This window comes from Teleopsis dalmanni, chromosome 1 (assembly GCF_002237135.1).
Source record: "Teleopsis dalmanni isolate 2A chromosome 1, ASM223713v2, whole genome shotgun sequence".
NCBI lineage: Eukaryota > Metazoa > Arthropoda > Insecta > Diptera > Diopsidae > Teleopsis > Teleopsis dalmanni.
In genome coordinates, this window is record NC_051846.1 from 181,200,859 (window position 1) to 181,212,759 (window position 11,901).

An 11,901-nucleotide genomic window follows, 5' to 3' on the forward strand; every position below is an offset into this window, starting at 1 on the left:
TTTATTACAAGAAATTTTTAACAAGCTCAAACATAAACATTTGCTAAAGCAATTTTAAATTATGACGTTTGCAATACTAAATAAAACTAAAAGCAGAACAAAAAATCAAAATATTAATAAAAAAATATTATGTCATTTAACCATTAATATATATCGCTAAAAAAAATTAATTTAATATTCTTGTATATTAGTTTTAACTCATATTCTTAAAATTATTTTTAAAGGATCGACAAAAAAAAATATAGAATTCTATTTTAGGCTTTATTGTTGCCGTAGACATTATGACGACGACTTGCTTAACGCACCAAAAGCTGCGTATACAGACCAATGATGGCTAACAACACAAAGCTACCAGCTTTGTTTATTTTTCTCACACATTAAAACTTTTTTGGTGACTTATTTTACGTGCTTGTGTTTGACATTTTGTTTTTCTGTTTCTTTTTCTTTAACTTTGTGTTGTGATGTGTTGTGTTGCATGTGTGTGTGTGTGTGTTTGTGTGATGTTCATTTTGTTCTGCTCATTATAAGCAGCAGATAGCAGCAGGTATTTTGAGGTTTTATCCTTTTCATGCCGCTTTGGAGAATGTTGTACGTGTTATTCCTAGCTTGGAGATATTATAACGGCAAAGGCATAGAAAAAATGGCAGAATAACAGAGTGAAAGTTAAAAAAGCAGCAGCAGTAAAGAAAATAGACGATATTATGTAAATTATTTAAACGTTATTCCCTGAAAGTAAAAACACGAAACTCTCATTTTATGTAAATTAATTTTTGTGTTGTCCTTGTGCCTTGCTGTGTTAAATACGTGAGCTTCTTTAACTTCCACGCTATTTTCTGCCTTTATGCGTCTTAAAACTCTTTAATAGTGTCTAGAGAATTTCTTTAACACAAATCTTCATTAAACACGTTTAGGAAAACTCTAGTAAATGACATTACAAATAACAATAATAAACATTTATACCAGTATAAATGTGTTAAAGAACTTTCTTTCAAGGACTACATTCTTTATATTATTAGAAGTAATTTCAACATTCGTCTATAATATATGTAAATAAATAGCAGGAGTAACATTTATTGGTTGAAAGATACAAATTTAAACATGTAACAAAAAATTTTTTTTATTATAAAGGTAATTAAGTTTTAAAATATTTCAAAATAATTTATATTTTGATCAAATATCAAAAATTTAAAATAAAAAAAATTAAACACAATATATATTTTGATTATAAATAAATGGAGAAAACCTGTGTAAATACAAAACTTATTTTGATTATAAAAAAAACTAATATTTTTTATTATTATGTATATAATAATTAAATATTTAAATACAATATTATTCATAGTTTAAATAAAGATTGCACATAAATATTTGATTATTATATAAGTATATCCTGTCGATTTAATAAATATAAATAATAAATAAAAATAAATAAATAAATATAAATAAATAAAATTTATTTTAAAATTATTCTCAATTTTTTTTAAACAAATAATGATATCTTATTAATAAAAAATTTATTACTTACGTTTTAATTGTAAATTGATCTGTAATATAAAAAAAGAAAATATATTTTAATACAAGTTAATAAATTGTAAAATAAAATTTTATGAAATATTTTACTTATTATAGATATTCATAACTTATTTTTAAACTAAATAATATTCACTTAGTACTTTTATTTTTTTTTTTATATATATAAATAAGTCATTCCTTAACAATCAGAACAGTGTTTTTGGCTTCATTATCTCCGATTTGGCGGATATGTTTTCATGAACTTCTTTTTTCAAAGTACTCTTATCTTGGCAAATTATTTTAAATTTTTTTCTACAAGATACCAATGGGTAACAGGATGATCATATTAGAACTAGCTGGATGTTGCAATAAATGCAAATATCAGGGCAAAACTAATATTGGTAATATCTCCGAGTGTATTAAAAAATGGGGTTCCCAAAAGTTGAAGCCTAGTTTTGGATAAATCTGAATAGAGACACAACAAGTTTATCATTGCTTTTTTTATAGTCCATTGTCTCTCTAGGACAGATATTATATTACATATATACTTACATACTGTCAAAGGTTCTATATTTGGAGTATAAAAGCCATGTAGTTCTTGACCTTGCTGTTGAGGAAACATAAGCCTACTTCCTATTTTTCTATGGCTGGCAGGAGTAGAAATTAAAACGAGAGACTCCATTAGAAAAGCTGCCAAACTAATCTATATTATAAAAGATTGGACAGAGCAGACTTCATGCCGTTCTATAGTCCAGTGACCCATTAGAACAAATATTATTCTAGATATTTCCGATTTATTTCTATGTTCTAAGTGGGAGGTTTAATATTTGTAGTATAAGGGCCATGTAGGTCTTGTTCTGGCTGTTAAGGAAATATAAGCTTAATTTCTATTTGCCTGTCGCAAAAAAATGTTCTTATATCAATTTTCGTCTGTGCGTGGTAGGAATAGCGATTCAAATAGGAGGTTCTATAGAAGCGACGCTAAATCTAGCTAGCTCATTTATGCGTGCATTTCTTGTTATTTCAGAATGTGCGGGAATAACAAACTAGAATTATATAGTATGTCAACAAATCGTCTACTTTCTTGAACTATTTTGGACGAGATGCAGACTGCTGAAATAGCTTTTATAGCTTTTTTATTATCAGAGAGAATATAGGATTCTTTTTCATGAAAGTCTATGCTCGCTAACTATCATAGACATAAACAAGAACATATTTTTAATTATTTTAAATTTTAATTATAAATAATTTATAATTAAAAAAAAGTCCTTTCGCTATTAATTAATGCGTTTTAATTGGATTTCTATCTTCTTAAAGAAAAAGGCCCACATTAAAAAACCAAATTTATAGTCAAGAACCATTTATAATTTTTTTCAACACATTTATGTTATCAAAACATTTTAATAATATTCCCACAACTACAAATGTCAAGTACTTAAAAAATTTGTTTACCATATTTACGCGCTTGATGAATATGTAAATAAATATTATATAAAAAAAAATTATAGAAATTTATTGTATTGTGTTTTTGTTTTTTATTCGATTTTTTGGATTCAAAACGATTCATTTAAAATCAAATAAAAATAATAGCAACAATTTCCATATATCACTATCATTAAATGGGATTTTTTATTGTTGAAATATTTTTGTGGTAAAAATTTGTTTTGTTTAATTTGTTGATGTTTTATCTTTTGTTGTGATGATTACTTTCATTGACCGTGAATGTTTAATTTGTTTTATAATTGTGCAAATTTTATTGTTTAGTTGGCGTGATTATTTTCCCTCTTTGTTTTTTTGTTTGTTTATAATTTTATTTAGAAAACTCAATTTAGAGATAAATTTTAATTTAAATTATTTAAAAAATATTTTGTTTTATAATTCAGTTATGTGCTTATGCTCCTTATGTAGTCTTTTTTTATATAGTATTTACGATGACCTTTTTCAATTAACTAACTTGATATACAAAGTATGAGTTCAAGTATGCAGATAAAATTCTTTTGTTAATATAATTGTTCTTTAACAAAGGAAATTAATTACATATGGAGTGGAGAAACTATTGTTATTATTTGATGCAAATACAATTTTTGTAAATAAACTATAAAAAAAGCTTAACATATATATAATTTGTATTTAAAAAATTTTAAAATAATATATTTTGTTTATTTTTCAATGTTAACTGAAATAACTATTTAGTACAGTAATTTTTTAACATATTTGTAAATTCATAGTTTAAGAAAATACTTTTTTTAGAAATATTTAGTTTTTTCTTTAATAGAGAAAATTAATAATAAATAAAAATAATATAAAATAAACTAAAAAAGTTGTTAAAAACAAACATAATTCGTCAATTTAGAAAATTTTTGTATTATATTTATTAGTCTATGTCAAGTAATATGACTACATAGTTTATACTGCTATTATAGTGTTAAATATATTTAAAGAGTCATTTACTTAAATTATAAAATTAAACATTGAAAATAATTATATTATTTTGGATAAAGTTTGAATTTTTATTACAATATCTAATTAACCTAAAAATGTGATATATTTTACTATGATATGTTAACTATATAACTTTTTAGTTTATAATGCTATGTTAACTAAACATATTTTAACAGTCATTTCGTTAACATTTCTGTAAATTTATAGCTGGAGAAAATATGTTTTAGAAGACTAATTTAGTTCTTACTTCAGTTCATTATATTTAAAAACAATTTATATTTTATTAAAATAATAATATAGTAAGTTATATTTTTTTTTATATCTATTTAAATGGCCATTTCGCCCGTTAATAAATTATTATTTTTTACTTCTATAATTATTGTTACGTATACGCCATGTTAAACTTTGTTTTCAATCAGTTAACTTTTTAAATTGGTATTTTATATAAAAATGTCAATAATTTTAAAAAAATTATTGAATTAAATTTAATTAAATTACAATGATTTCTTATATTTTACGTTTACTTTAGTCATTTTTGTGTTTATTTTGTGATTTTGTTGATAATTTGTGCATATTCAACTCTAATTAATGTCTAAAATTCCATAGGTACAAAAAAAACTGTTTAAATAAAATTTTAGTATATATATATACACATATATTTATATGTAAATATTTACTTTCCGTATTTGAAAATATTCCATTCATACAAAAAATGCATATTTAAGATAAAAAAAAATATCGTATTTAATCTTGAAATAGATTGAATTAATTATAGTTTTTCATTCATCAGAAAATTGTTATAGGAAAAAATATTTTCCATTGTAGTTAATAAATTCAATTTAAGTATTGTTATATATTATGCTAGAATGATAATAATAGTGAAACTGTTAAAATTGTTTAATGAAAAAATGTATTCACAAATATGTATACAAAAACATTACGTATTTCAAAAATGAGGAAGAAAAAATATTCATGTTCAATTTATTAGCACAATGATGTTAGGTCGAATTCAGGGCCAGATTCAGGGTGTAAATGTGTTTTAAACATTTTTGTTATAAAATTAATTAGTTATATAAATATGTATTTAATAAATTTGGCAATTACTTGCAGAAAATAATTTTTTAAAATTTTTATATTATATATCATTCTTTAAAAAAATTTCTTTAAAAGACAGTTAAAATTATATTATTCTCATAATTTAATAAATTTGGCAAGTATTTGTAGAAAATAATTTAAGAATTTAAAAATAATTTTATTGTTATTTTAAAGTTAAGATTTATTAAGGTTGTTTATTACTATCAATCCCTAAAATATAAATAATAATTGTAATCTTTTTTTTTAACAGAATGTTGAACTTTTTTATTTAACAGAAAGTTAAAATTTTATGGCTCTCATAATTTTTTTTATTGCCTGTATTCGAAACCATAAACTCTGTTATATTAATAAGAATGTAAAAAAATTAATGTTAATTGATAAATTCTGTTATATTAGTAAAATTATTAAAAACAATCATTGAAGAAGTGATAGTCATGATTACCGGAAAGAATTTTTAAAATATTCTGTGACGTTAGTTTATTCTTTTGTAGATAGTTTTATAGCAAAAATCTTTTTACACATTTGTTTCACATTTAAATTATTTAATTAACTTATTATTTTAAGTTTTTGCTTAAAATATTAAAAAAAAAATAAATATTTTGTTTACTGATTATTTACCTATTAGAAATAATTTAATCAGCACGAGCTCTAATAATTTAATTTTTTTGTTACATTTTTTGCATATTCCATTTTTCCGGTGTTGCTACTTAATTTGAGTTTTAACCAGATGTATCAAGTTTTTTTACGAAATCAGTTAATGTACAATCTTTGAAATATTTTTGTACTATTATTAAATAAATATTTAATAAATATATTTTAATTTACACAACATTACACGACGTGTAGTGAACAAATAATAAATTGTAAAAAATTGCCACTTACAATAGATAAACGCATTAATTTAAAGATCAAACAAAAAACAAAAATTACTAGTGCATACTTAAAAAGAAGTATGTATAGTATATAGAACAACAACAACAACAACAACGAGCACAGTAAAAATAACAACTATAACGAAATAAAATTGTTTTTCTCATAAATATTCATTTGTTAGACAGAAAAAGCGTAAATATACTGTCGCGCATTATACTCGTACGCTGTTAGAACAGCGCAGCAACGCAGCAGCTAATGGAGCATCACAAAGCACAAAATAAAATATATGAGCATGCAACTTTAACGAAAAGGGCGGATAAAAATCAGCATGTGTGTGTATGTGTCAGCATGTGGTGGATTTAAAAAAGAATTATAACAATAGACTTTTTATTTTGTTTTTGTATAAATGCTCATACTCTTTAAAGGATAACAGCAAATACACAACAATAACAGTGATGGGACCAATGTCAAATGACTTTAAGTTTATAACATAACATAAGCGGCAAGCATAACATAATTGAATGTCATGACAAAGTACATGACAAAATATGGCAACAAATATTATTTGTTTTGTTGGAAAAGTTGGAAAATTGTGACTTAAATGTATTTGTTTTAATTGTTAGTTGTGCGCTCTGTACTGTTATTATTGTAGTTTTACTTTTGCGCAGCAACGCAGCATGATTACACAAAACAATGAAAATCACAGCACGTTAAAATTACTGATAAATGTTGAAAATATTTTGTAGGCGTATAAACGCATACGGTGTCGTTCAGTCAAATTGGTGGTACGTACACATCGCACATCGCACAGCACATTGGCACATTGGTACTTCGGCGAGATATCGCTCACATATTATAACAGTTTACAGTGGGCATTAACGCACAACGCATATTAGTATTAAGCGCTTAAGCTTATGCATTTGCTTGTGTAAGTGACTGATTATTAATTGTTTTAGAAATACAATTTGTTGTTATTGTTGTTGCTGTTGTTTCTTTTTATTTTCTATAATACTCGTATATGTGACATTGAATAGACTCGAGCAGTCTAGTGAGAACAAATAGTAGGAGTTGTCAGCGATTAGTACAGCAAAATAAAAAAATGTATATTTGTTTCCTTGACATTTTTGTATACAAATTTATTTTGATATATCTTTTATCTTTTTAACAGTAAAGATAAAAAAATATATACTAAAATGATTAAATTAATATGTATTATTATGACTTCAAATGAAATGCAATTTTAAATGTGTCTTATTTAAGTTTTTTTTGAAATTTTTTAAGAACTTTTAATATTTATTTTTGAAATATTTTCCCAAAGCTAAGAGAATAAGTTAAAATTTCGTTGGGTTTTTGGGAATACTCGAAACAGCTGTATGGTCAGCCAAAAATTCAATTAATTAAAATAATATAAAATGGATTTTATGTTGTTGTAGTGCACTACTGGTCGAAAAAACTACTTTATAAAATAAATAAAATAATAAAAATCAAAGAGTGAGTTAAACTGTTCCATTCATAATTTTTTTGTTTAATTAATAAAAATCAATATATCTTCTCTGAGTACTGTTCCTTATTTCTGTAAAAATAATTATATACATATATAATATGTAAACTATTATTAAAAATTATTATTAAAAATTGTATGTCATATGATTAGAAGTTTGATTTTAGTTAAGAATGGGGGTAATAGAGAATAGAGGAAATTTTCAAATCCATAAATTTAATATTAGATCAAATATGTTGAGCTGTATAATTTAATTATACAGTTATTTTCAATATCGCTAAATAACTAATAAATTTTTTCAAACGTCACTGTTGATGGATATTTGGCGGCATTCGAAAATTTTGAAAATTGAATATATTAAGTCCTTTTTTTACTTTCTCATACATAAAGTGCTTTTTTACTTCCTTGTAATTAATTTTTTTTATCAACTAATAAGCCATATGCTTTCGACTGCATTAATTTAATGCAACATATGTTTTTTTAAGTAATATTAAAATGGGCGTTTTTTGAATTTTTTTTGTACATAAAAAATTCTTAATTAATAATAATAATAATGCATAATAATAAGCATTAAGCATACTTAGATTCTGTCTACATTATTACGCATTTCAAAATAATAGTGGTTCATTTTTAATATATGGATGTATTGGCAGTCTCACATAGAGTACGTTTTTTATATCACAACGTTTTAGATATGGGCTTATGTTGATATAAATGGAATAGTTTTCTTGGAATGATTTTACCTAAAGATAAGTAAGAAATAACTTATAACGCAAAAAATTGAATTTTGTACTTAATTTTTAAATCAATAAATTTGAACTATAAGTAATATAAATTCTATAAATTTATAATGTATACAATAGTGTGGGTTTAAATTAAACGCACCCAAAATGAACTACGCATATAAGTATTAAAAAATTTTATCTAATCTTCGATTGCTAGTTCATTGATTATTATTAAGATAAACAAGATAATTTATAGTACTTTTAACTATAATCATTTTTAATATAATTTTTATATCAATGAAATTAAATTAAAATAACAATTATGATTAGAACAGAACAGTATAACTACGAAGGTTAAATTTTCTGGCAAAAGAAAACAAATGATTATGAAAAATTAATAGACTTTCTTACTTTACGTTTTAGAATGAGTATCTAAAATACCAGTATTTGTACATATAAATAATAGCAAAAATGCTTTCCCATAAAAATTATATGAAGATTAAATATATTCATAAAAAAGTGGCGCCGATTCGAAACTATACAACCTTGTATTATTTATTTACAAGTTATAAAATATTATTATCTATGAAGATCTTCAGTGTGATTAAATTGTTAAGTGTTGCAATCCACCTACTAATAGCTAGCTAACATTAAAGACTCTCATAATAGAAAACCTAGTTAGAATAGTGTCCACTTCCTAGCAAAAAAAGAAACAAATTATATCGTTTTCGATTTGTAAATCTAGATTTGCTCTGTATCTGTTATTTTTTCTTTGAATTTTGTGCTCCAATCGAATATGTTTAGGGTAATCCCAACATTATATCACAGCTACATATACCTATGTTGAAAAAGTTGTTACCGCTTATTTTATTTATTTTTTGCTTCTTTTGTTATGTTATATTATTTTAATTTTTAACTTTTAATTTGCAAGTAAACATTTCAAATATATTTCAACATTTCAAATATATTTAAAATGCCAAATACATTTCAATTGTCAATTAACATAAAACAGCTGTTCATTTCATGGTGATGTTATTAACCTGGCAAAATATCTAGAAAATAAATATTTAAAAATGTGTATTTTGAGATTCACCAAACTTTCTAAACTTTCAGGGAGTCATGGTCACGTCAAAGAGAAAAAATTTTGATTAATCAAATTTGGTCACGATGCCTAAGCTTTCTGTGCCTCGTAACTGTAGTCAAAACAGTGTTGCTCAGTGTTATTAAATGTTAGCATATACGTTTATTGACCCATGCCACACTTGAATAGTTTTGAAGGATTATTTTTACTGCATTAATTATGATGCTAGCTACATTAGATGAGTTATGCAGATTGATAATTCATATACATGAACTCTGCTCGGTTCTGAATGTGTGTAGTAAAGCAAAAGAAATATTTTGAGAATTAATTTAACATATATTTTGGTATTCACAAATTACATGATTATTTATTCTTTCGTTGTGGAATTAAGAATAAAATAACCGTTTAAATGTAAAAAAGAAAATATTAAAATATAATAAATCACCTTTTCATCACCTTTTCAGTAACAAAGCATGAGCACAATTTCAATGACTCAAAATAGGAAGCTGGGCGAAAACTGTTATAATAATTAATTTTAATTCTAAATTTTATTTAAGTGCGGTATGGGCCATTAGAAGTAAAATGTGTTTTTTTGTGTGAATGTATAACCATAACCATATAAAAGTAAATATCTTTTAAATTCAGACATAAATGGCATTTTCGATTGTTAAATCTGTATTCAATCTAGACTTACTCTCGATCTATCAAATTTTGTTGCTCAATCAAAAAATTTTAGAATAATCTAACATGTTTATAATAGTATGTATGTATGTTGATTCTTTTTTCGAGTCGGCGCAACTGGGCACTTTTACTCTTTGATAGCTGGGGGTACTACAGGGTCCCACCCATCTCATTGACTAATTTATGTATTCCCTATAAGCTTCATGATTATTCAGTGATTGATCTAAGATCTGCGTACCTCCCCGTGCGGAGAGTGATTACTCTAAGATTAGAGAGTGCTAAGTAGGATAGTCTGTCAGTTTTCGCATATAACTTCAGGGCATGTATATTTTTCATAAATATTTATATCGAAACAAATCACTCTTTAATTGTCAATTCATATAAAACAGTTGTCAATTACAGGTTAATCTTGTGCTATTCTGGTGTTATACATTTCGTTCGAGATGCAGCAATCGAAAATGAAAATTGCACTAAAATTGAACTTTGATTGAAAAAGTGACACCAGATTTACCAATAGAAATCAGAAAAAGAAAATATGTCAAAATAGTGGTAAAGTGAGGAAATTGACTCTGTAGAATACATCATGTATTTGTTCATATGACTAATAAGTGCATTAAATTACATTATTGTGACTGTTTGTATAATAATGTCCAAAGGAAGTATCTTTTGTATTCGGTTGGCTCAAAACTGTTTCTTACATTCTACACCAAAATTTGTATACACGTTTTGCTGATTCTAACGCCATTACTTATTATATGTACTCATATAGTATATATGTATATAATAATGTATATAAATAATATATATATAAATATTAAGTATATAAATAATTAGTTTTTTTTTAAATTTAGTTTAAATTTTATTTTATGTAATTAACAATTTATTAGCTCATAGTTATGTGAGTACATGAAACATTATTTAGAATTTTTATTTTTACCAAATTTTAAGGGCCTTCGAAATAATGAAAATATATGTTGTCTTCTCTTTGTGGTTAATAATTTAGTTATTTTTCTATTTATATAAATACTCAATTTTCGATTTAATCTTTGAAAAATTTTTTTGTTTATGACAGGCAACATTTTTGTCAACACGCCAACAAATTTAATTTTTTTTTTAATTTTCTTTTTTGTTTTTTTTTTTTTGTGTGAAACATTCATGAATGATTATGAATAGTAAAAAATATACAAAATCTTGATAATCTTCAAATATTTGTTTGAATGTGTATTTGTTTAAAATTGTACTAATGTCTTGCGTTTAGCAAACTGGCCATAACTAAATAACACTGCAATAATCAAATTAATTTAAATTACTTCAAATTTACATGCAACTTTGTTGAGTGTATCTTTATAAAAAAAAAATAAAAATAATTAAAAAAAAAATGAAAAAAAAACTTAAATCAAAAACCGCAAATTATAATGTAAAGTGCGACAGTAAAACTGACTAAATGCCGTAATAGTAAAATTTTATGTCAGCGAAATGCGGCAAAATTATTTAAATTAAAATAAAAATAAATTTTAAGAAAAAAAAAATTAAAAAATAAAAGAAAAAAGAAAAAACAACAATTTTTCAGCGAAACAAAAACTTTTGTGAAAAACTTTCTGTTGATTGACTCGTTGTTGTTTTTGTGTCGGTTTTAGTCATTTGCAGTCACGTGAATTATTTAACCTTGAATTTTTTAATTTTCATTTTTTTTTAATGACAATTGTCATAATTTTAATAATTTTTGCAACGCTCTACAACACTCTACAACCGGCTTTTAAGTTTCCATAATTTTAATATTTCTTAATATTTAATATGAGTTAATTTGCTCTTAGATTTGATAACGAATAAAATAATAAATAAAAAATAAAATAATAAACAATTATTTATTGTATGATGTATAACATAAGTTAAGTAATTATAAGTATTCACATAAATACCAAAAATACTAATGACATTATGTATAACGTGATATAACTGCAGTGGTCTGTGGGTTAGAAACAGCCCTTTCA